The sequence below is a fragment of the Schistocerca gregaria genome, chromosome 1 (genome assembly GCF_023897955.1).
Source record: "Schistocerca gregaria isolate iqSchGreg1 chromosome 1, iqSchGreg1.2, whole genome shotgun sequence".
NCBI lineage: Eukaryota > Metazoa > Arthropoda > Insecta > Orthoptera > Acrididae > Schistocerca > Schistocerca gregaria.
Genome location: NC_064920.1, coordinates 98,523,958 through 98,547,833, shown reverse-complemented (window position 1 = coordinate 98,547,833; position 23,876 = coordinate 98,523,958).

Sequence of the window (23,876 nt, the reverse complement as noted above, 5' to 3'; positions counted from 1 at the left end):
ACGGTATGAGATTAAGACGAGGAGACTTGGATAAATTTAACGAACTACAGGTATTTGAGAATTTCAAATCGAGGATTAGGCAACGATTGTCTAAAGTAGGGGAAATGAATATAACAGGTGAAGAATATGAATGTTTAAGATACAAATGGCTCTGAGCATTGTAATCTTTGTGTGCAAGGAATTCCAGTAAGAATATCAATCTACCTAAAAAAAATTTAAAAAAATTAAAAAGTGGATCAAATGGCTCTGAGCACTATGGGACTTAAAATCAGAGGTCATCAGTCCCCAAAAACTTAGATCTACTTAAACCTAACTAACCTAACGACATCACACACATCAATGCCCGAGGCAGGATTCGAACCTGCGATCGTAGCGGTCGCGCGGTTCCAGACTGATGCGCCTAGAACCGCTCAGCCACACCGGCCAGCATTTGGAGATGAAACTAAGTAACAGAGGATCAAATAGGTGCAAAGACAAGATCTTTTAGCAAACCATGGAGAACACGCACAATATTGACGTTAATAACAAATAGAAAAAATATAAACGTAAAATATGATTCAGCAAAGAGGAAACACAGGAGTCTAAACAATGAGACAGACATAAATTGCAATCTGAATCAGTAGAAACGGCTAGAGGACGAACTGAAGTACAGAGAAACGTAGGTGCCACTTATGGGAGAAGGTAACAGATCTTTGGAGGAAAAAGAACCTTATCAGATACGTAGATGGCAATTAGTAGTGAGCACCTAGTGTTTATTCCGTTTCTTGCTTGATAGGATGTGTTGCATGGTTGGGTCAGAGCGTGTCCGGATCGACATGTCTCCCAGTTCCAACCGGAAATCAAGGAGTCGGGATGGTTCTGCAGTCAGGTCCGGACAGCCAAGATTCGCCCGACCATTGCCGACCCACATGACGTGACTGGGGACAACCTTGGTTGGTCGTTCGGTCTGTCCTCTAACCAGACTACGTGTGTTTGGTTGCTGACCGCATGTGGGTTCTCCGCGTGTCTCGACTTGTGATTCGGCCTTGTTGTTCCACAGTGACTGGGTTTAGGATTGTCGGAGTTCATAGTGCAAGTGCTTACGTGGAACTGTGTGTAGCTTCTGTGGTTTCCACTGAGCAGTTTTGAATGCTGTCTGCGTATTGGAGTCAGCAGTCGGACGGTTGAGACAAAACAGAGTGTGTGTGTTTGCTCGTTCTGTTGATGCTGGCTGGCATGGCGTGTAGTTTGAGAGCCTGTGGTGTTTGTTTATATTTTTGAGTGGTTGTTGTGCCTTGGCTGTATTGAAACGCCCATTTTGAGGACGTAGTACTCCTGGTATTATTGTCCTCGCTGATATTTTCCGTTGTCGTCCCGATGGTCGAACGGATGGGAATCGATTTGCGTGTTGGTTCGTCCTTCAGCCGTCCTTGGTTTGGGTTTCCATCCGATTACTTAATCTTGATTTTCGCTGCCTGTCTCACCTAAACTGTTGTTAGTTACCTCCACAAGCCGACACTTGGAACACTTCTAAGCAACATTTTTCTGTTGTATGTGATTGTGGTTTTCTTTTGTCAAAAATACTGTACCAGGCATTTAGCCGTGTATTAATTTTGTCATTTCGGTATATGGCCTTCAACCGAACCTTATGTGAAGTATTTTAGGATTAGGGCTTCAGCCGTGTTTTATTTAAAATTCTTGTTTGCCCTATATATAGGCCTTCAGACGAATTTATTTCAAAGTATGTAGTGTGTAAATACCTGTCTATAAGGTTTCTCTTTAATTATCTTGAATTCTTAAAATAGCCCTTAGCCGTAATATGTAAATGCTTATCTTAAGGTTTGTCTTTAATTATACTGAATAATTGTTTAGGCCTTCTGCCGTCAAGAAATTTGAAGTTTTCTTAAGATCGTTTTCTGCTGTGTTGTGTAAATGCTTGTCTTCAAAGGTTACCTTTTATTGTGTTGAATTATTATTGGGATTTCATACAAGGAATTACTTCAATTTTTTCTTAATATCGCTTTTAGCCGAAATTTGTATATACTTGCCTTTTAAAGAATTTCCTTTGGTGATATGAAATATTATTCAGGCCTTTAGCTGAGAAGATATTTTAATTTTACTTAAGTAAGTCCTCCAGCCGTTTCTCTAAATCCTTGTGCTTTAAAAGGAATTACTTGAACTTTATTATTAAGAAGTTACTTGGGCCTTCAGCCATGCATAGGTCGTTGTTGTTTTAAAGAGAAAACAGTGCATTATGTTTTCAAGGAATAATGTTCTCTGCTCATGTGTAACGAACAGAACTGATCTTGGCTCCTTTCCACTACCTGATCCGCTCTGTACCACGAAACCGAGATTTCAGGCAAGCCAGTAAAAACTAATAATAGAAAGTTGAGAGATGCAATATACAAAAGCTGTTTTATAAGTGGTTTGATTTGAAGGTAATGTCGCATAAATGTAGAAGGAAACAGATTATGATGAGTTGAGAGGTATTATACTGCAATAAATGTTTAACACAACACTGAAAGACCTAAGGTGAGAACGTTGAATGTATACTGGGTTACATTCCCTCAGAATTTTAGGATTCTGTGATGGCGCAGCCAAGATAGAACTATTGCAACTGATGTGCAAGATATATGAGACAGGCAAAGTATCTTCGGATTGCTAGAAGAGGGTGATTATGCCAACACCAAATAAATGAGCGTCTGACACATGTTAATACTAACGAAACAAGACTTCAGTAAATCATGCCTTCAAAACACGAATTATTTAAAAAGAATACAAAGACTGGTAGAAACTGACTTTAAAGAAAGTAGTTCTAGAGATATCCAGGATTACGCTCGTAGAAGATAGTCTGAGAAGAGATAAACATACATTTATCTCTGGTAGTAGTAGTAGTAGTAGTAGTAGTAGTAGTAGTAGTAGTACAGCTCTGAGGATTCTGACTCACACTATTTACAAATCAAAAATTTTAATTTCTTTATACCAGGTGGCTACTCTGGTCGTCGTCCTCATGAATGACATCATAAATCACACTTTCTCCACACCCTTTCTGATGTAGCTGAGTTCTGAAGAAAGGAAATTCAAGACTAATGCAAAAACTCAGGATACTGGAAATTAGAAATGTCTTCTTGGAAAGAAGGACTGCAAAGAGTGAGGGAATATGTTTTGTTCCTTTGGTACATATACTGGTACACATGCTTAATATCGTGTAGGGCCCCCGCGAGTACGCAGAAGTGACCCAGCACAACGTAGCATGGACTCGAATTATCTCTGAAGTATGCTGGAGGAACCTGACACCATGCAGGGTTGTCCAAAAATCCGAGACGGTGGAGATCTCTTCTGAACAGCATTTTCTTAGGCATCCCAGAGTTGCTCAATAATTTTCATGTATGTACAAAAAATGGTTCAAATGGCTTTGAGAACTATGGGATTCAACTTCTGAGGTTATTAGTCCCCTAGCACCCAGAACTAGTTAAACCTAACTAACCTAAGAACATCACACACATCCATGCCCGAGGCAGAATTCGAACCTACCACCATAGCAGTCTCGCGGTTCCAGACTGCAGCGCCTAGAACCGCACGATCACTTCGGCCGGCATGTATGTAGAGTTTAGTAGCCAGCGGAAGTGTTTAAACTCAGAAGAGTGTTCCTAGAGCCACTCTGTAGCAATTCTGGACGTGTGGGGTGTCGCATTGGCCTGCTAGAATTGCCCAAGTCGGTCGGAATGCACAATGGATATGAATGGATGTAGGCGATCAACAGGACGCTTACATACGTGTCACTTGTCCAACACGTATATAAACGTACCAGGGGTCTCACATCGCTCCAACTGCACACGTCCCATTCCATTACAGAGGCTCCATCAGCTTCAATAGTCCCCAGATGACATGCACGGTCCATGGATTCATGAGGTTCTGTAGATGTCCATCTGCTCGATACATTCTGAAACGAGGCTCGTCCGACCATGCAACATATCTCCAGTCATCAACAGACCGGTGTCGGTGCTGAAGGGCCAAGGCGAGGCGTAAAGCCTTGTGCTGTGCAGTCATCAAGGGTACACGAGTGGGCTTTCGGCTCCGAAAGCCCTTATCGATGATGTTTCGTTGAATGGTTCTCGTGTTGATACTTGCAGATGGCCCAGCACTGAAATCTGCAGCAATTTGCGGAAGGTTTGCAGTTGTCACGTTGAACGATTCTCTTCAATCGTCGTTGGCCCCGTCCTTGCAGGTTCCTTTTGCGGCTGCAGCGATGTCGGAGATTTGATGTTTTACCAGATTCCTGATATGCACAGTACACCGGTGAAATGGTCGTACTGGAAAAGGTCGTACCTCAGAGATGCTGCGATGCTGTGTCCCATCGCTCCGGCGCCGACTATAAGACAATGTTCAAACCCACTTAAATTTGGATAAGCTGCCATTGTAGCAGCAGTAACCGATCTAACAGTTGCACCAGACACTTGCTGTCTTTTATAGACGTTGCTGACCACAGCCCCTGTTCTGCCTATTTACGTATTTCTTTATTTGAAAACGCATGTCTACATTAGTTTTTTTGTCACTTCAATGTATGTCATTAATTGTCTTCTGAAACTGGTGATGTTATTCAGTTGTGTAGTATAACTTGGGAGGTTCTTCCACAGTTGCATTCCTTGTACTGAGAAGGACTTCGAGAAAGTGACTGAAGACTGGAATGAATGTATTTTGCTCTGATGGGAACAGGTGTTTCTGCCACTTTGTTCCTACAAGAGCGTTACGGTCGATGAGAGGAATGAGGTAAAGCGTACATTGATGAGACAGTAGAGAAGACAGAGAGTAAGGTTCAAATGGCTCTGAGCACTATGGGGCTTAACATCTATGGTCATCAGTCCTCTAGAACTTAGAACTACTTAAACCTAACTAACCTAAGGACATCACACAACACCCAGTCATCACGAGAGGGTATGGAAAACTGCATTAAGCTAATGGAAATACACACTATCTAGTGAAATGCGTGTACAGCTGTACCGTAGGCAGTGACTGATGTCTGCGTCTGAGTAACATTTATATGCAACAGAGCGACCATAGAGTAAAATGTCATTCCTTACGCATTGGTTTCGGAGTTTCGTTGTAGAAAGTAAGTGTGACGCAGGAAGCTCTGTCTCGGCCCTGGGTAGCAGGTAACGCTGTATTGTTCCTCGGGCGGCCGTGGGATACGCGGCTGGCGTGCCCGGCATTCTGAGGCCGGGGGCAGCGCCTGCGGCTGCTAACGAGCCAGGCTGGGGACGGTGGAGGCGGCGGCGGCTGATGAGGTCGCAGCTCCCGCGCCGGCCTGGGGTTACGGGCCTCCCTGCCTGTGACGTCAGCCGGCTTAGCACACGGTTGCCACCTGGCGCGTGGGCGGCTTGCAGCTGGAGCCCCACTGAACGGGATCTCGCAACAGTGACGTCACAACTCGAGCGCAAGAACCGGCTCACAGAGGTAATCGTACTATGAGATTTAGGAGGAAACGCATCAACTGCTGTACAAGGGGCATTAACACACATTACATTTGCTGCCAAAGAACTGAGGAGAGAGAATAAAAACTATAAACACTCTTCCCCACCATTACCTTAAATACCCTCAAGGCGATTACATGCTTCCGTGAAATAAACAGCCTCGGGTCTTGACCTAGTGTGATAAAATACAGCTTTTTAATCGCGTGGTGCAGAGAACTCAAATTTCAGAAGGAAAACTGGTACAGAAATCACATGCCACTGCACAAAAATTCCCTTTAATTTGAAAAGACAAATATTTTCCATCTTTTGTTGTTAACTAGACCGGTGTTCATGATTTTAGTGTATTTTTTTACGAATTGTTTTTTAAAAAAAGTGTCAGTTTTTTAAGTGATATCTTTCATATTTTTAGTATAAATACACGAATTTTCTCGGGACCAATGCTAGATCTTTTGCTAAGGCATGACGTTGAAAGTTGTTTCATGTTTCTAAAATCAATCTTTTCACAGACACACAAACATCTGTTAGCTTCAGCCTGTTGAGAATTTCGGGTTATTTCTTGACCGTATGGTGCAACAGTCACTGCTTCCTCAGAATTTTCCGAAAATTATTATTAAACTACGATGGTTCTTTTCTTTTCCGGCACATCCGTATCCAGAGAGAATCAATGTCATTTTATTCATGTTGTATGCTGTGAACTCCGTGGCCGTCAATGAGAGTTGGTGAACGAAGTAACCAATATAACTTTGCCTATAATTCCTCTACGTCCATCATACTGGATCTAAATGACATTCATGATATTCTGACCGGCTGCTAACAACTGATTGTTTGTTCTTTCTAGAAACAGTACTCTACTGGCTTTCTTTACGGATTTAGAAACTTCAGTCTCTATGTTGACGTCACGATAAGTAATTCCTCTCTACATACTGAGACTGTCAATAAGGACAGGCCTCTTTGCAGTTGTTGGTGTTCGCTCGCTCGCTGTAAAACGCTGGCTACATATGCCAGGTCAAGGGGCAGGTTAAGCAGCGGGGCTGCTGTTCCTGCAGTGACATCTTCAGGGTGCGGTTTGTCCTAACGGAGTGAGCTGTCCTCACTAGGTGTTGTTGTGGTCTTCAGTCCTCAGACTGGATTGATGCAGATTGCCATGCTACTCTAACCTGTGCAAGGTTCTTCATCTCCCAGTACCTACTGCAACCTACATCCTTCTGAATCGGCTTGGTGTATTCATCTCTTGGTCTCCCTCTACGATTTTTACCCTCCACACTGCACTCCAATACTTAATTTGTGATCCCTTGATGCCTCAGAACATGTCGTACCAACCGATCCCTCCTTCTGGTCAAGTTGTGCCACAAATTTCTCTTCTCCCCCAATCCTATTAAAAACTTCCTCATTAGTTATGTGATCTACCCATCTAATCTTCAGCATTCTTCTGTAGCACCACATTTCGAAAGCTTCTATTCTCTTCTTATCCAAACTACTTACCGTCCATATTTCACTTCCATACATGGCTACACTCCATACTAATACTTTCAGAAAATACTTCCTGATATTTAAATCTATACTCGATGTTAACACATTTAACTTCTTCACAAACGCTTTCCTTGCCATTGCCAGTCAACATTTTATATCCTCTCTACTTCGACCATTATCAGTGATTTTGCTCCGCAAATAGCAAAACTCCTTTATTACTTTAAGTGTCTCATTTCCTAATCTAATTCCCTCAGCATCACCCGACTAAAGTTTCCTGCTTTCCATTATCCTCGTTTTGCTCTTGTTGATTTTCATCTTATAGCCTCCTCTCAAGACACTGTCCATTCCACTCAACTGTTCTTCCAGTTCCTTTGCTGTCTGACAGAATTACAATGCCATCAGCGAACCTCACAGTTTTTATTCCTTCTCCATGGATTTTAATACCTACTCTGAATTTTTCTTTTCTTTCCTTTACTTTTTGCTCAATACACAGGTTGAGTAACATCGGGAAGAGGCTACAACCCTGTCTTACTCCCTTCCCAACCACTGCTTCCGTTTCATGTCCCTCGACTCTTATAACTGCCATCTGGTTTCTGTACAAATTGTAAACAGCCTTTCGCTCCCTGTATTTTACCCCTGCCACCTTTAGAATTTGAAACAGAGTATTCCAGTCAACATTGTCAAAAGCTTTCTCTAAGACTGGAAATGCAAGAACCGTAGGTTTGCCTTTCCTTAATCTTTCTTCTAAGATAAGTCGTAAGGTCAGTATTGCCTCACGTGTTCCAACATTTCTACGGAATCAAAACTGATCTTCCCCGAGGTCGGCTTCTACTAGTTTTTCCATTCGTCTGTAAAGAATTCGTGTTAGTATTTTGCAGCTGTGGCTTATTAAACTGATTGTTCCATACTTTTCACATCTGTCAACACCTGCTTTCTTTGGGGTTGGAATTACTATATTCTTCTTGAAGTCTAAGGGTATTTCGCCTGTTTCATACATCTTGCTCACCAGATGGTAGAGTTTTGTCAGGAGTGGCTCTCCCAAGGCTGTCAGTAGTTCCAATGGAATGTTGTCTACTCCGGGGGCCTTGTTTCGACTCAGGTCTTTCAGTGCTCTGTCAAACTCTTCACGCAGTATCGCATCTCCCATTTCATCTTCATCTGCATCCTCTTCCATCACCATAATATTGTCCTCAAGTACATCGCCCTTGTATAGACCCTCTATATACTCCTTCCACCTTTCTGCTTTCCCTTCTTTGCTTAGAACTGGGTTTCCATCTGAGCTCTTGATGTTCATACAAGTGGTTCTCGTATGTCCAAAGGTCTCTTTAATTTTCCTGTAGGCTGTATCTATGTTACTCGTAGCGAGATAAGCCTCTACATCCTTACATTTGTCTTCTAGCCATCCCTGCTTAGCCATTTTGCACTTCCTGTCGATCTCATTTTTGAGATGTTTGCATTCTTTTTGGCCTGCTTCATTTATTGCTTTTTTATATTTTATCCTTTCATCAACTAAATTCAATATTTCTTCTGTTACCCAAGGATTTCTACTAGCCCTCGTCTTTTTACCTAATTGATCCTCTGCTGCCTTCATCCCTCAGAGCTACCCATTCTTCTTCTACTGTATTTCTTTCCCCCATTCCTGTCAATTGTTCCTTTATGCTCTCCCTGAAACTCTGTACAACCTCTGGTTCTTTCATTTTATCCAGGTCACATCTCCTTAAATTTCCACCTTTTTGCAGTTTCTTTAGTTTTAATCTACAGGTCACAACCAATAGATTGTGGTAAGAGTCCACATCTGCTCCTGGAAGCGTTGCAGTTCCAAAGTCTAAAATACTTCCATTGAGTGTGGGATGCCGAACTAACTGCTCAAGACAGTTTTTCGGAAATCGTGTTCAAAAGTTCTGCGAAAGACTGTCTGACAGTTCGAAAGACAAGCAAGTCTATATTCGGTAGGTTAACGTCACCACCGACTAATAATGCGTACTTTGGTTTTTTCTGCGCTTCTGAACGTAGACTTTGTTTGAATGATACGAAAAGTGTCCTGCCGGATCGCATAGAAAACTAAAAAAATGTACAAAAAAGAAGACAGCTAACTTCATCCAGAGATTTTCACTCAGCAGAGGAGTGTGCGCTGATATGAAACTTCCTGGCAGATTAAAACTGTGTGCCGGACCGAGACTCGAACTCGGCCCCTTTGCCTTTCGCGGGCCTGTGCTCTACAATCTGAGCTACCCAAACACGACGCACGCCCCGTTCTCCCAGCTGTACTTCAGCCAGTACCTCGTCTTTTGCCTTCCAAACTTTACAGAAGCTTTCCTGCGAACCTTCTAGAACTAGCACTCCTGAAAGGAAGGATATTGTGGAGAGAAGGCTTAGCCACAGCCTGGGCATATTTCTAGAATGAGATTTCACTCTGCAGTTTCTGTAAAGTTTGGAAGGTAGGAGACGAGGTACTGGCAGAAATAAAGCTGTGATCGACGGGGTGGGATTCGTGTTTGGGTAGCTCAGGTGGTAGAGCACTTGTCCGCGAAAGGCAAAGGTGCCGAGTTCGAGTCTCAGTCCGGCATACAGTTTTAATCTGCCAGGAAGTATCGGCTGACTTCATAGTTAGACTCGACGTCGATAGAAGTAGTTGAACTCGGAGAGCTTTTCAACTAGACATACTTGGTTCATGGAAGCCTTCTGGTAACAGCTGATAATGGATAAAATTAAAGAAACGCTCACATAAAATAAAGCATTTTATCACTGTCATGTATTGTAGACGCCTCTGGGCTGTAAATGTGTCCAGTTACCACTATGTCAGTGTGTTTGCGGAAGAGACCAAAGACAGTGAGCTGGGAGGAGGGGAAGATGTGAAAAATTTAAATTTGTCAAAGTTTGTCGCGTTCTAAATATTCATGGTGGTGTCTGTTTGTTCTACATCGTGTCTCCCTACCACTTTCGCGTAACGACGCTCTGAGCGTGTTTTTTTTGTTTTTTTTTTGGGGAATTAATTAGTTTGAACCTGGGATCTGTTGCTGGTAAGGAGATGCCAGACAACACATCACACATGACATAGCGATGATATAACCAAATACTTAATGATCTCAGCGTCAGCTCCACTGCACTCCTGTAAAAGAGTCTTAATACTAACTAAATTTAGTGGAGGAGTTTCAAGGTTTTCCTATTTTTAGTTAGCTCGTAAAATAACGTCGAAAAAGCAGTTAAGTTTACCATTGGAAATTTTATTCTACTCACAAAACATCGTTTATAAATTGCACTACTGAAAAAAGGAAATGTTTTAATACAGGATGGTAAAAACCAACTGCGTTCAACAAAAATGTGAACGAATATTTCTTGAATGGGTTTCCAAGTTCTACAATGGGTCGAAGGATGACCTATGCCATATCACACCTATAATCTAGGTTTAAATTAAGTTTCACAAAAGAGAAAAACTATCAAAATGGTCTACAGTGACCCTCAATTATCTTTAATTACTTATTTAACTTGTCGTAAATTACAGTGGCTGATGTGGCTTCTCAATAACTATATAACAGAAAAATCATCGCGTTTCAGATCTTTACTTCAAGTGGTAAATGTGAACACCATGAGTTTTAATTAACGATCGACACTAGTATTACGCAAAAAGGGGGTGCAACAGATGAGACTTCTGCAGTTCTGAGTGAAGCCTTATGCGCTCAAAAATGCGGCATCGCGTGCGTTCATTACCTTGTCGGTGCTTAGGCAGCGTCAGGGCAGCGGCGGGCTGCACAGCTCCGCTCACCTCGCCACCTCGGAGGCGATTCTTTCCTAACTTCTCCTTACTACAATTTACCGAAGTTGGTTTAAAAAAACTATCTGGCTGTGTTTTCATCTGACCAATCAGGGTCTCAATGTTAACCTTAAGCTCCGCCTACAAAAATTCTGTCCATCCAATGAGAAACGTTATACTTTTGTGGTGAGGCAATGTTTTTAAAGTTTGCAACGTAACAGAGACGCGAAAAAGTCTCACGCTAAAACCTGCAGCTGGTGTGTTCCTTTTAGCGGTATCGTAAGATCTATACTGTTCCTCTGCAGGGCTCTATCTTTTCACATAGGCTGGCGGATAGTCCTAACGTAACAGAGACGCGAAGAAGTCTCACGCTAAAACGTGCGGGTTGTGTGGCCCTAGTGGTTAGCTGGCGACGTGGGTGTCCAGTCCGTCCCTTATCGTACAGCCTTCTAGTTTAACACGGTTCTGCTCTCGGCTTCTGTTCTCGTTTCTCCCCTAGGAACTGCGTCGGTCTCACGGTGGGAAGGTACGACATGCATTTAGGCATTCTTGTTTTAGTCTGTGGTATTCAATTTGCTCACTCGTTACTCGTATTACTTTGGTTCATTTAATGTCACGATTTATTCGGAGCTATGTGACATACTACTGGATTTGCTTATCATGTCAGGGTTTTCATGGAAGGTGTTCGATTTGCCTGACACCTTACAGCGTGCTATTAACATAGCAAAATTTTCAGCTTGCAACCTATTCACAGAGAAATTGGAAAATAAAACCAGAATGTAGAGGCAGTAAGGTGCTGAGGGACAACAGAACGAAAGTTGCAATACAGAAGAAACATGTTAAGTGGTAATATGGTTGCAGACAGCGCGTCTAAACTGGAACTCGCAACACATCACAAAAGGGTCACACTTACGAGCAACATGAATTGGCAGTCAGAGCCATCGGACAAGTAAAATAGTAGTTTACAAACGACCATGTAACTCAGTTGGATAAAGACTTCACGAAAAACAATCTGTAAAGAAACTTTAAACGTTGCCTTAGGCCCTATAGCCCACCAGGCCTCCAGAGAACGTCATGGAAAGATAGCCTACAATGATGTAAGTAACTGCCACCTTCCACAAATTATTCTGAGAATCCTGTTAACTGTGAACTAACTGATACTCTTTATTTATCAAGATAACAAGCTGCACCTATCTCTCAATCACCCAGTAAAGAAGCAGTGATGCATATTATCCACTCCATCAAACCAACAAAACATAAGGGATGATTCGGAGGTAACTGAACTACGAAGCAAATTGGTGACAGAACTGTGAGCAAGTTTAAGGTCATACTACAAACCATTTGGGGTACTGAGACGTTACTTAGTGATGGAAATTGATTCATCGCTTTCATAAGAAAGGAGATTTGACTTTCAGTAACTCCCGAGGGATTTCTCTTGTACCTGTCACATACGAGATATTCTCCAAGGTCCTTTTAAACAGATCCGAGTCCTAGCTAAACACACAACTAAGAGAATATCAGGCAGGATTCAGGAGAAGTCACTCTTGTACCGAACGTTTACTAAACCTGTAGTTAGACGTACAAGTGAAAATGGCTAATAAGTACACTGATGAGCCAAAACATTATGACCACTTGTGACTTCGGAAATTTTCCCTGCGTTTTTGTTCTAATAATTTCCGGTTATGCAGCTTGATCCCGTCGGCATTCTGCCACGATATTTCGGCCCAGACACGTCCGGCCATCATCAGGTGAGTACACAACTACTAAATACCGCGACTGCACCTGGGCTCTGCAGTAGTTGTGTACACACCTGATGATGGCCGGACTTCTCTGGTCCGAAATATCGTGGCAGAATGTCGATGGGATCCGGCAGCATACCCGGAAATTATTAGAAGATTATAACCACTTACTTAAAGACGCCTTGGTCCACAACTGGGACGCAATTCATTAGTGCCATGGATTCGAAAAGTAGTTGACAGGTTTCCAGAGGTTTGTGGCAGGAGATGCTGCAATATTATTGGGTTTTCCGTCGTATGGAAGCTGTGAGTATCCTTGGAAAGGTATTCACCTAGCTTTGTATTAAGTGATCAGCTTATGAGATGAGACCTATTGTTTGAGGTACATTTGATTTCCTTATTTTACGTAACTGTTAAGATGGGCATCTAGCGCGAACGCTAATACATCGACTGCGCAGTCAAAGAAACATAAGCTGTACTGAGCCTTCCGCTTCGATCTAAATAAAAGAGGACAGTGAAATCCTTTGTAGATCTTCAGATTTTATCGTACTTCTTCTTGTAATGTGAAAGCGTAAAGAATTTCGTCTTTAAGCCATAAAAGTAAGTGGTCTTGCCAGCGTGCAGACAACTGTTTTGATTAATATAATTCAAGTATGTAAATCGGCAAGTTATTGTTATGAAGGTGTTGAATGGTGCAAGAATTGTCTCGAAGGAAGAAGAAAATTAATGGCTGTAATTTGTGACAAAAAACCGCGAACCAAGAAGTTAGCACAGGACCGGCTGTAATCTGATAGCACCATAAAGTCTGAAAATTACTTATGTAAGTTATACCGGTTGAAATGGCTCTGAGCACTATGGGACTTAACTGCTAAGGTCATCATTCCCCTAGAACGTAGAACTACATAAACCGAACTAACCTAAGGACATCAAACACATCCATGCCTGAGGCAGGATTCTAACCTGCGACCGTAGCGATCGAGCGGTTCCACACTGTAGCCCCTAGAACCACTCGGCCACTCTGGCCGGCTGTAAGTTCTACTGTTCATAAATAACCCCTAATTGCTTGTGAGACTTATTTGAATATATTTAGTGTTTACCAGATTTCTTATTCTATTCTTTTCTTTTATTTTTTTTACCTCTGTGTCATATTATTTTTATAAATGTCAAACAGCCTTTACTACAGCAGAGAATACTGCGGCATCCTGGTCGTAGACAGAAGGCCGCTCCTTGTCTTCTATACAACTCATAGCTGCCCCATTTATTATTGATTTCATCTACAAATGTAATTTTTTTATCGTTCATTGTAAAAGGTCCCTTAGCTAATTATAAAATTCATACAGATTATGTAAAGAAATCTGGGTTGTTCTTTTCAAGATAATAGAAGCCTATGGGTAGTCAAAAACTAGCCTCCTTCTGACAACGATCAGGTGCCGACCAGAAGACGGACGTCTGGGACCGCTTTCATGTTTCCTGTGGCAAGGCTGTGCCAAACTTGGAACACCACATTCTAGTATCAAACACAATATATCAGATTAAAATTGAAAAAATTGAAATATATTTATATATTTAACTAGTTAGTTTTCTTTTATCACACTAGAATGCCTACGTACAGGTCGTACACTTCGCTTGATTTACGGGCGGTTGGTCTGTGGAGATGGAACAGTTGCCCGATAGTGTACCAATTGGGTTTTATCGCATTCAGACAAGCCTAATATAATGTCGAAGACATTTGTGTGAGCTTACTATTACGCTCCTCAAACCACTGCATCACGATTCTGGCCTTGTGACACTGACAGTTATCCTGTTGGAAGATGCCAACGCTGTTGAGCGAGACTTCAAGCATAAGGGACTACATGTGGTCCCAAATAATTTTCACAGTCCACAATTGTCTTGGTACCTTCGATTACTGCCGCAGGTCGACGGAAGCCCAGGTGAGTGTCCCGTATAATATATTACTGCTCCTACCGGGCTCCATTCGTAGCGCTCTGCATGTTTCGATCAGCCGTTGGCCAGGTTGACGGCGTATCTGGACACGACCATTAACCTGCTCTAACAATAAACAGGATTCATTACGCCAGGCGACACGATTCCGTTGATCCGAGGTCCAATCTCGATCGGCCCCTACCCACTGTGATCTTAACTGACCATGTTGTTTGGTCAACTTGATAACATGTAGATGCCATCTGCCGCGGAAAACCATGTTCAACACTGTGCGCTGAACTGTGAGCTCCGAAACATTTACGCCAGCGCCATAACTGTACTCTGTCATCAGATCTGCCACAGATCGCCACCTATCCTGCCTTAGAGAGAGACAGCGATCAAGTCTCTGAACCCTATATTCTTTGATGTTGTTTGGACGTCCAACTTCTCGTCGGCTACTCGTGGTTTCAGCGCTCTTCAACCACCTTGCATAGACGCTCACGACTGTAGCACGCGAACAGCCAACCTGGTTGGTCGTTTGCGAGATGCTCGCTCCCAGGCACTGGGTCATAACTACTTTACCAAAGTCGCTTAGGTCGTCAGATTTCCGCATTTGCGCCACACCATAAAGAGAATGATTCCCCAATCGCCTCTCCTCCTCTCATATACTTATCGTACCGCATCACATGGCTTCTGCGCCACCTGACAACATACAACATCGTGGTGAACAGTGGCAATAATGATTTGGCTCATCACTGTATGTCGCCGTGTTTGTTGATTTTTATCAGGCGTCTAACTCTATTGACAAACCTACTCCCTTGAAGATCATACATGAACTAGGACCCATAACATTATCCAGCAGATTTTAATCAATACCGGATCTCTAGTTTACGGGAATCCTTTTAGGACGTTTTCTGTATCAGTGCAGGAGCAAGCTAGGGAACTGGTCTCTCTCGTCATCCCTTTAACTGGGGACTGTAAAAGGCAGTAAGAGACCCACGAAAGAAGTTAGACAGGGAATTCCAAATTGTACATCACCTGGGCCACAAGAAAATTTGATCAATTCTGATAGCCTGAAGTTCCAAAGTGGTTAGTACTCAACAGGAAAGGTCTTACAGACGAACTTTTAATTCAGAATGAGGAAGATACTGGGAGAGTCAACGAAAGTAAGGAATATAAGGGACGAGCAAACCAGGGTATGTACAACTGCTGTGCGTTACCTAGGTAGAGATGTCTTGCGTTGTACGGGAGTGGTTACAGGGTGCATCCCAGCAAATACACCAGTCAGAATAGCACCTACTGCGTGAAGAGGAAGACTTAAGTCACAGTGGTTGATGGACATAACAAATGTATGAACTGGGAATTACAAAAATACTATTAACAGGTTAGAGACTCTTAGTGGAATTCTTAAACAAGTCATGTTCCAGGACAAACGACCTAGAAAGCAGTTGGCCTATGCGGAGCGTGAAGAAGAGAGAGAAAAAAAATGGCTCTGAGCACTATGGGACTTAACTTCTGAGGTCATCAGTCCTCTAGAACTTAGAATTACTTAAACCTAACTAACCTAAGGACATCACAAACATCCATGCCCGAGCCAGGATCCAAACCTGCGACCGTAGCGGTTGCGCGGTTCCAGACTGTAGAGCCTAGAACCGCTCGGCCACACCGGCCGACGAAGAGACAGAAATGTGTTGGCTGATCAATCACACAAACTTCACGGTGAACCAGCCGCTCTGACAAGCATTAAAATCTGCTACTCCAAAACTTAAGGTCGGTTTCGACCAGGTACAAAGGTTTTTGTTTTTAGAAAAAAGCGCTACAGCCGCCCTCCCACTAGCTAAAATTGAGCAAGTCTTTATTTAAAGCTAGTACCACCCTTCATTAATCGTGTTCAGAGCAAGTAGTCCAAATACTTTTCAGTGACAGCAGTTCGCTAAGCGAAATGACTTTTATTCATAGTGGATGCTGTTGAACTCCGTGACTTTTCCTTTATAGGATGTAGAATAATTTCCTCTACCAGTCACAATAACAAGTTATTTAATTGTCACACGACCGGTTTCGGGCTTAAGTCCATCCTCAGGTCTTTATACATCCATATAAATGTTTATACTGCTGGAGATCACTGTATAAATACAAAAAAAGTATTTGCTGATGACTAAATTTTTTAATCGTAATTTGTAAAAATGGTATTGTGAACACAACGTGTAACTGTCATTGTACAATTTGTAATAGCTTTCAAAATATAATGTTTATAACATCACTGTAATTCCTAGATCTAAGTTCTCAGACAACCGTGTTGCTCAAAATAGTTCTAGCTGTCATTTTTTAATTTGTAATAGCTTTTACTAATTTCATTTATATAACATCATTGTCGTTCCTAGAGCTACGTTCTCAGACAAAAATGTAGATCTAAAAATTTCATAATGTGTATAAAAAAGCTTCGAAGTCTATAGTCGCTTTTTACGTTTCTATATGAGCAACACCCTTGCACTTCTTGTGACTATGTTCTTTCACCATAACCTACATGTCCCTGTAGCAGCAACTTCTTTACAGCTGCTACATCTAAGCTCTTTGATCATAGCCCACATGTTTGTAAGTAAACACAGCGTATTTCACGAATGCACATCGTAATTGTGAAATATGCAGCCAAACTTAACAAAACTGAAATGTGGACGTGAAAAATAATAACAAGTGTGCCATTAAGTCGAAAAATTATATCACCACAGCATGACTATAATAATGATGCTTCATCTTTATGTAAGTACAGATGTATTTACTTCAAATGCTGCCTTCCCACTTACAATTGTCCCACTTGTATTTGTTTAGTTCGTTACGTTTTGTTAACCAGCCCGTTCTCGCGCCAGAGCAAGAAGCCTTGCCTAATGGATTATAGCCAGTGCTGAAGTGCAAGGATAACTTAGTTAGAAAAGTGTAAGAATAACTTAGTTAGAACTGTCACAAACATATGAAAAGACTTAAGGTAAAAATGACACGCTACGTTGCATACAGACACAATTAAAAGCATGGCATTCTGGCTTAAGCTGCCGGAGTTGGCGGTAACGTGTGCCTGATGTGTGCTTGCTTGTGCGAATGGATGTTGTGAGTTTCGCTTATTGTGACGAAGGCTGTTGCCGAAAGCTTATGTACCTGTCTGTAACTTGGGGTGTGATCTCTTCTATCTGAATAGATCGTGATTGTGTTACCTGCTCAATTGTAGGTTAATTACACTATGAACTAAGGGAAAGCGATCAAGCTTCAACCGCATAGTTTTAGTTCTATGTGCGAATAATTTGAAAGAGTTATTTTCTCTCCTTCTCTCTTCTCATTAAGGTGAGCTGAAATTGACGCGATGTAGTTCCAAGATCTGAAGAAAACAGAAGTGTTGTCCTCATTTAACCAATATTCCATATGACTTCTTACGGTGGAGGTAATACTGTTAAGAACAGTAAAAAAAAAAAAGAGTAGGAATTATAACACTTTCCTGAGGAGCAACAGTGTACTTGGTAAGTGATCTGGGTGGTGGACAGCACTCTGTATCTAAAATCGATCACCTAGCAGTATCGTCATTATACTGGCAGAAGCCTGCGGAGTCCACAGCCCTTGAATAATCGTCCACCCAGACGGGACCCCGCCTACCCGGGTAAGTCTTACAGAACAGAGGTGCGGCGAGTTCACCGGATGTTGTAAGCTAGTTTCTGTTCATCTCCAACGTTATCGAACACAGCGGGATACAGGTCACCATTTTTTAGTAGGCGTTTATATGCTATTGCCTGTGACACACTACGTTCCATCATCACGCCTCACAGTTGAAGCTGAAGCAGGCACAGACATTACGACTTCATAGGGCAAATGACACTCACAACACTCAGGTTTGGAATACCATCTTCCCCAAACCTTTACCTGACGCAGACTAAACAAGTTTCCTGAAGTGCTTGCCGTTGGGAACGACCCAGGAGTTACATATAAGTAATAGAATGCCACAGGTGTACCCTTAAAAATCCCATAAAACGCTGCACCAAACATGAAGTATTGCATGCATGTAAATGGCACCATATTGGTGCACAGGCGAACAGAGATTAAGTTTTAGTACGAAGTCTTTCCCATCAGCTACTTAAAAATTCATATTCGCGATGAAAAGAATATTTCTCTCCATAACTTTTTCGTGACTGAATCAACTGTAAACTAGTTGAACCGTAATCCAACCGACTATATTTCGAAGCTTATTCAGACATATTTTCTGCTTATTTTTGTACAAGAGGCCCATGGTCTCCAATGCTTCGCTGCAGAGTGCAGAAAATTCATGAAGGATTGATGGCGAAATATAAGATTGTGCCATGCTGCGTCCTAAAATGTGAATTCAAATGAGGTCGCAGTGGAAGAAAACTGATTATATGATTAAAACACAGAAATATTAACCACAAAAAATTGTGTAATGTTTGCGAAGTTGTACTGAGAAGAAAACAGGCATCCAGATTTACTTCCACCTGGCGTCATTAGCGTTGCCACCGTACCACTTAATAAAAATGAATAATGAAAATCACTGACCACTCTCCAAAAGCTTTTCCAGAATTACGTTGGCGGAGTTCGATTACTTCTTTCCCTCCTTCTTATTCGCGTTGACCCAGTGTAGTACGGTCTACACGTTACTCAAGAAATGGCAAATTTATTTCACATACATCTAAGGCCAGATGACTTTCTGGTCGTCGTAGTCTTTGGTTACCTAAGGGACGTAAGTGGTGTGCGCCACTTCCCTGTGTGGTATTTAATTTTTTTTTTCATTGTGGGATAGTACGTTCATGTATCGTATTTTCTAGAGCGGGATCCGGGTAGGAGACCAGCATTTGCGTAACCGAGCGTTGCCCAGCCTAGAAACTACCCTCAGGTGGGCCGGTGAAACAGCCACGGTTGTTACGGAAGGGTGCGGATTCCGCACAGGTTTGGACCACGTTTTTGCTTCGCCTCATAGGACGCCGCACGTTACGTTACACGAGCAGGTAGTTGTCGTCCACTCCTCACACTGTGTACAGGAAAACATAGAGAAGTGGATGGTGCGATAGTATGAACAGATTCCTTGACTGCTCATAAATTACTTTGAATGTGCCTAAAGAAAAGTACTGCCCACCTTCGGCTCCGATGGCTCCTGTGAGTATGGTGGGTAGTAAAGCCATTCTTACGGGAACAAGCATGGTCTTCATCGCGATTACTGTCTTACAAATCAAATGAACATTTTTATAAGTTCCAAATGATATTTGTTTTATTATTTGTTGTGGTGTTTTATGTTGTTTTATGCTGTGTTGGAATATTATGTGGACAAGATTTTGTTGTGAAATGTTGACTCCCAAGTGGCGTAGTGTCAACTGAACTTGTCCTTTGCGTAATACGTTGAGTGACGCAATCTTGGTAAAGCACTATTTACGCTATTTAATTGCGAGTTCTTGAGTCTACAGGTTCATTTGAGACGTCTCCAGTGCCTCTCCAAATGCGCGTCGGCGTAGATAACCGGAACTCTCTAGATATATATGAGAATGTAATTGTATAAGAATAATTAATTCAGAGCCTCACCTAATAATCAGCTGAGATGAGCTATTTGATTTCTTCTTACACAATAGAATATATCTATAGAGTTGCAGTAGTTTCAGGATAATCTTAGCGGGAAAAATAATCCGAAGAAGAACGGTCAGAACAATTAAGATTCAAGATAACAACAAAAATTATATGTAAACAAGATATTACAGTACTGTACATATCTCTCTCCAAGGATATAGCATCTTTGATTCCTATATACGTCGTACACTGTCAAACAGCCATTTCACTAATAATATTGTTCATATGAAATTGTGACACTTCGCGTGAAGCAAATGTATCCCAGGTCGCCAATGAATGGTTGGGGAGTGACGCTGGACTCCGAAACATGCCGGTTCGAATCCAGGTAGCGGAAAATTTTCACTGTCAATATTTGGCTGGCCAGGGAGCGAGACGTGTTGGGGTTAGGTACCTGATCATCACTCTTTGTCCCAATTCCCTCGATTGCAGATGTAACCGATACAGGAACGGTCGCGGGTTTGCCGCTAACGAAAATGGGGAGGGACCAGACGGGAGCGGCCCGCGAACAAACGAGACGAACAGGAATGGAAGGACAAGCGCTGCAGCAGACAACCAAGCAAGGCACCAAGATCAACAACACATTGTTATCAGGTTGCCTTCCATTCAGAAGAATGCTGCACGCACCGAATGCTATATTGAATTGTAAATAATAGATTTCAGATATCAGCCGTTCTTTTTAAATTTTATTTGAAACTAGCCATCCTCAATGCACTATCGTTTTTGATCAATGCACGTAATGCTAGAAGTGTGGATGAACCCCGACCAACAGTGGTCCTCGAGTGTTTTACTCTGTGAATGTGCCCTGTAAATTTTCTTGGATGATGTGTCATTTTTTGTATTTTCGGTACTTTCTTTACACTTGCCACTAATCCTCGAGTAGTTTTACCCACTGAGTTTCTTTCTCGTTGCGCTCCTTTCACTACTCGGGGCGTGGTCTCCCAGTTACTTCATTTAACTTATAACGTACCCTTATAGCTGATTCCATACTTATAAATTTGTACAGGAAACTTGTTCGCACCCCAGCGGAAGTCTGGTGATACTCCTGTGAGAGTGAAACGCAGCACAAATTAAATAAATAAAAGACCATTTGCAATGGGGACTGCCTATTCTTCCTTGACCATCTTAAGAGATTGTTTTACCATTAGCCGAAAGATGGAGTGATTTGATTTTCACATTAAAAATGGTGGGGCTATTCCATCCAGTCAGGAGCCGGTTCCACTAGTGTATTTCAGTGTCAAAATTACAATCATTTACCACAAATAAAAATTTTTCGTCCTTTTTACACCCACACACACATTGTGAAGCCCAGTAGCATCTTAGTTTCAAAATAGCCACAGGAGCTGCCTGTAACACTTCTCATTCCTTGTTTCCGATTTTCCTCGGACCACGAAGCACTTGGAACTTTCCTGTTGCATGTACGGACCATCTGAGAAGATACCAGGAAAAGTGTTCTCTTTAATTTCGCAATAAAGCATCCATTAAGCTAATAATTTGACTGAGCGGAAGTAGCCCCATTTGCAGGCATTTCGAAAGACGCGGCAAATCATACCTCTGTGGAAAAGGACACCAATATTTGTTGACATATGCAATGCTTAGTCGATGTCGGTATCCAAGTAACATGAAGTTTCACGTTATTCTGCATAATATAACTTAATTGATTAGGCTGTATGAACTATGACAGTAACCCATGACATTTCGCTTCTTCTTAGAGGTTGTTGTCCTTCGATGTCAATAATGTAGCAAAGACATCCTTACTATAATCTAACGGGGCGATACGGAGATGCCGGCGCACACTGAAGGCAAAACGACGTTGACTCTATGAGGATCTAAAGCGCTCTGTTGCAACATTTCTTGTTTCAGGCAGATTTGCCCTGTGAACGGAATAGCTCTGCTGTTTCCTAAATGAAGGAAATATTGTGTCGAAGTTGAAACTGGTTGCTTTTTTATTCTGTCTCACTTATGTGAGTGCTATGGAAGTTATAAATTAGAAGAAGAAAAAGTAACTTATAGCGGAAGAAAACTTAGCAGGTGTAGGCATTACAGGCGAAAACAAATGTCTTGCGAGATAAAATTTTTAGATCAGATTGACAGATTCTGTAGAAATCCTGTGACAGCATAGCCTGCTATCATTGATCCATACGAAGTTTGGGCATGGCCGAACACGATATCTATGAATTTTTAACACATGCCGGTATATTGCACTGGACGCCATTTCCTGTGGTCTCTCTCTCTTTCTCTCTCTCTCCCTCTCTCTCTGTCTCTCTCTCTCTCTCTCTCTCTCTAACGAAGCACCCCACGAAGTGAAGCGAGAGCGGCGCAGACCGCCCGCATATTCTGAAATATGCAGATGCTCCGGCCCGAGAGCACTGCACTTGCTGTGCGACTGCAGCCGGTTTGCGCAGCCGCACATATCGATAGCCAACCACCGCGTGCGGACGGCGAGACCGGCGCTCGGGTAATCACCGGCTGCAGGGGTAATTCCCGCAGAGCCCCGCTAGTTCGTGCTGCCGCCGCCAGGAAGCGTGCGGTCTTTACGGGCGATCTCGCACGGCCGCTGAGGGCGAGAGATTCGGGCGCCCATTCGTCTGGAAGCCACCGCTAGTGAAATAGTTCACTGCCTCCGCATACGCCTCTAATGGAAATGGATCACACTGATTTGAACACCGGGATGGTGGTACGGCTACAGTTCGTCCATCCTATAATACGGTACATTACATTATGCATCGGTTGTGGGTGGGTGCTCTCGTGTATGTACTTCGTGTGTTCTACTCATTGGGTCGGTAACGGTATCAGTATTCGATTTGCTGCTAAAATGAAGCTTACGTGCTGGAAATTACCGTACAGGAAACGTATCGCACCATGGTTTCTTGTTGTACACGAGATACATAGCGTCTCTCCGATTACGTAAGTAGATATTAGGATTTCCACTCTCCCAAATAAAAGAAAACGGAGGGTATCATAAAATATCATTATTTGAACCACAAACGCATACTTTATTACAAAATCATACTTCTCGCTTGGTGATACCTTCTTGAGCATTTTTTCTCCGGTATGATTTTATCGTAGTATTGAGAACAGTGAAATCTATATACACTCCTGGAAATTGAAATAAGAACACCGTAAATTCATTGTCCCAGGAAGGGGAAACTTTATTGACACATTCCTACGGTCAGATACATCGCATGATCACACTGACAGAACCACAGGCACATAGACACAGGCAACAGAGCATGCACAATGTCGGCACTAGTACAGTGTATACCCACCTTTCGCAGCAATGCAGGCTGCTATTCTCCCATGGAGACGATCATAGAGATGCCGGATGTAGTCCTGTGGAACGGCTAGCCGTGCCATTTCCACCTGGCGCCTCAGTTGGACCAGCGTTGGTGCTGGACGTGCAGACCGCGTGAGACGACGCTTCATTCAGTCCCAAACATGCTCAATGGGGGACAGATCCGGAGATCTTGCTGGCCAGGGTAGTTGACTTAGACCTTCTAGAGCACGTTGGGTGGCACGGGATACATGCGGACGTGCATTGTCCAGTTGGAACAGCAAGTTCCCTTGCCGGTCTAGGAATGGTAGAACGATGGGTTCGATGACGGTTTGGATGTACCGTGCACTATTTAGTGTCCCCTCGACGATCACCAGAGGTGTACGGCCAGTGTAGGACATCGCTCCCCACACCATGATGCCGGATGTTGGCCCTGTGTGCCTCGGTCGTATGCAGTCCTGATTGTGACGCTCACCTGCACGGCGCCAAACACGCATACGACCATCATTGGCACCAAGGCAGAAGCGACTCTCATCGCTGAAGACGACACGTCTCCATTCGTCCCTCCATTCACGCCTGTCGCGACAGGCGGGCTGCACGATGTTGGGGCGTGAGCGGAAGACGGCCTAACGGTGTGTGGGACCGTAGCCCAGCTTCATGGAGACGGTTGCGAA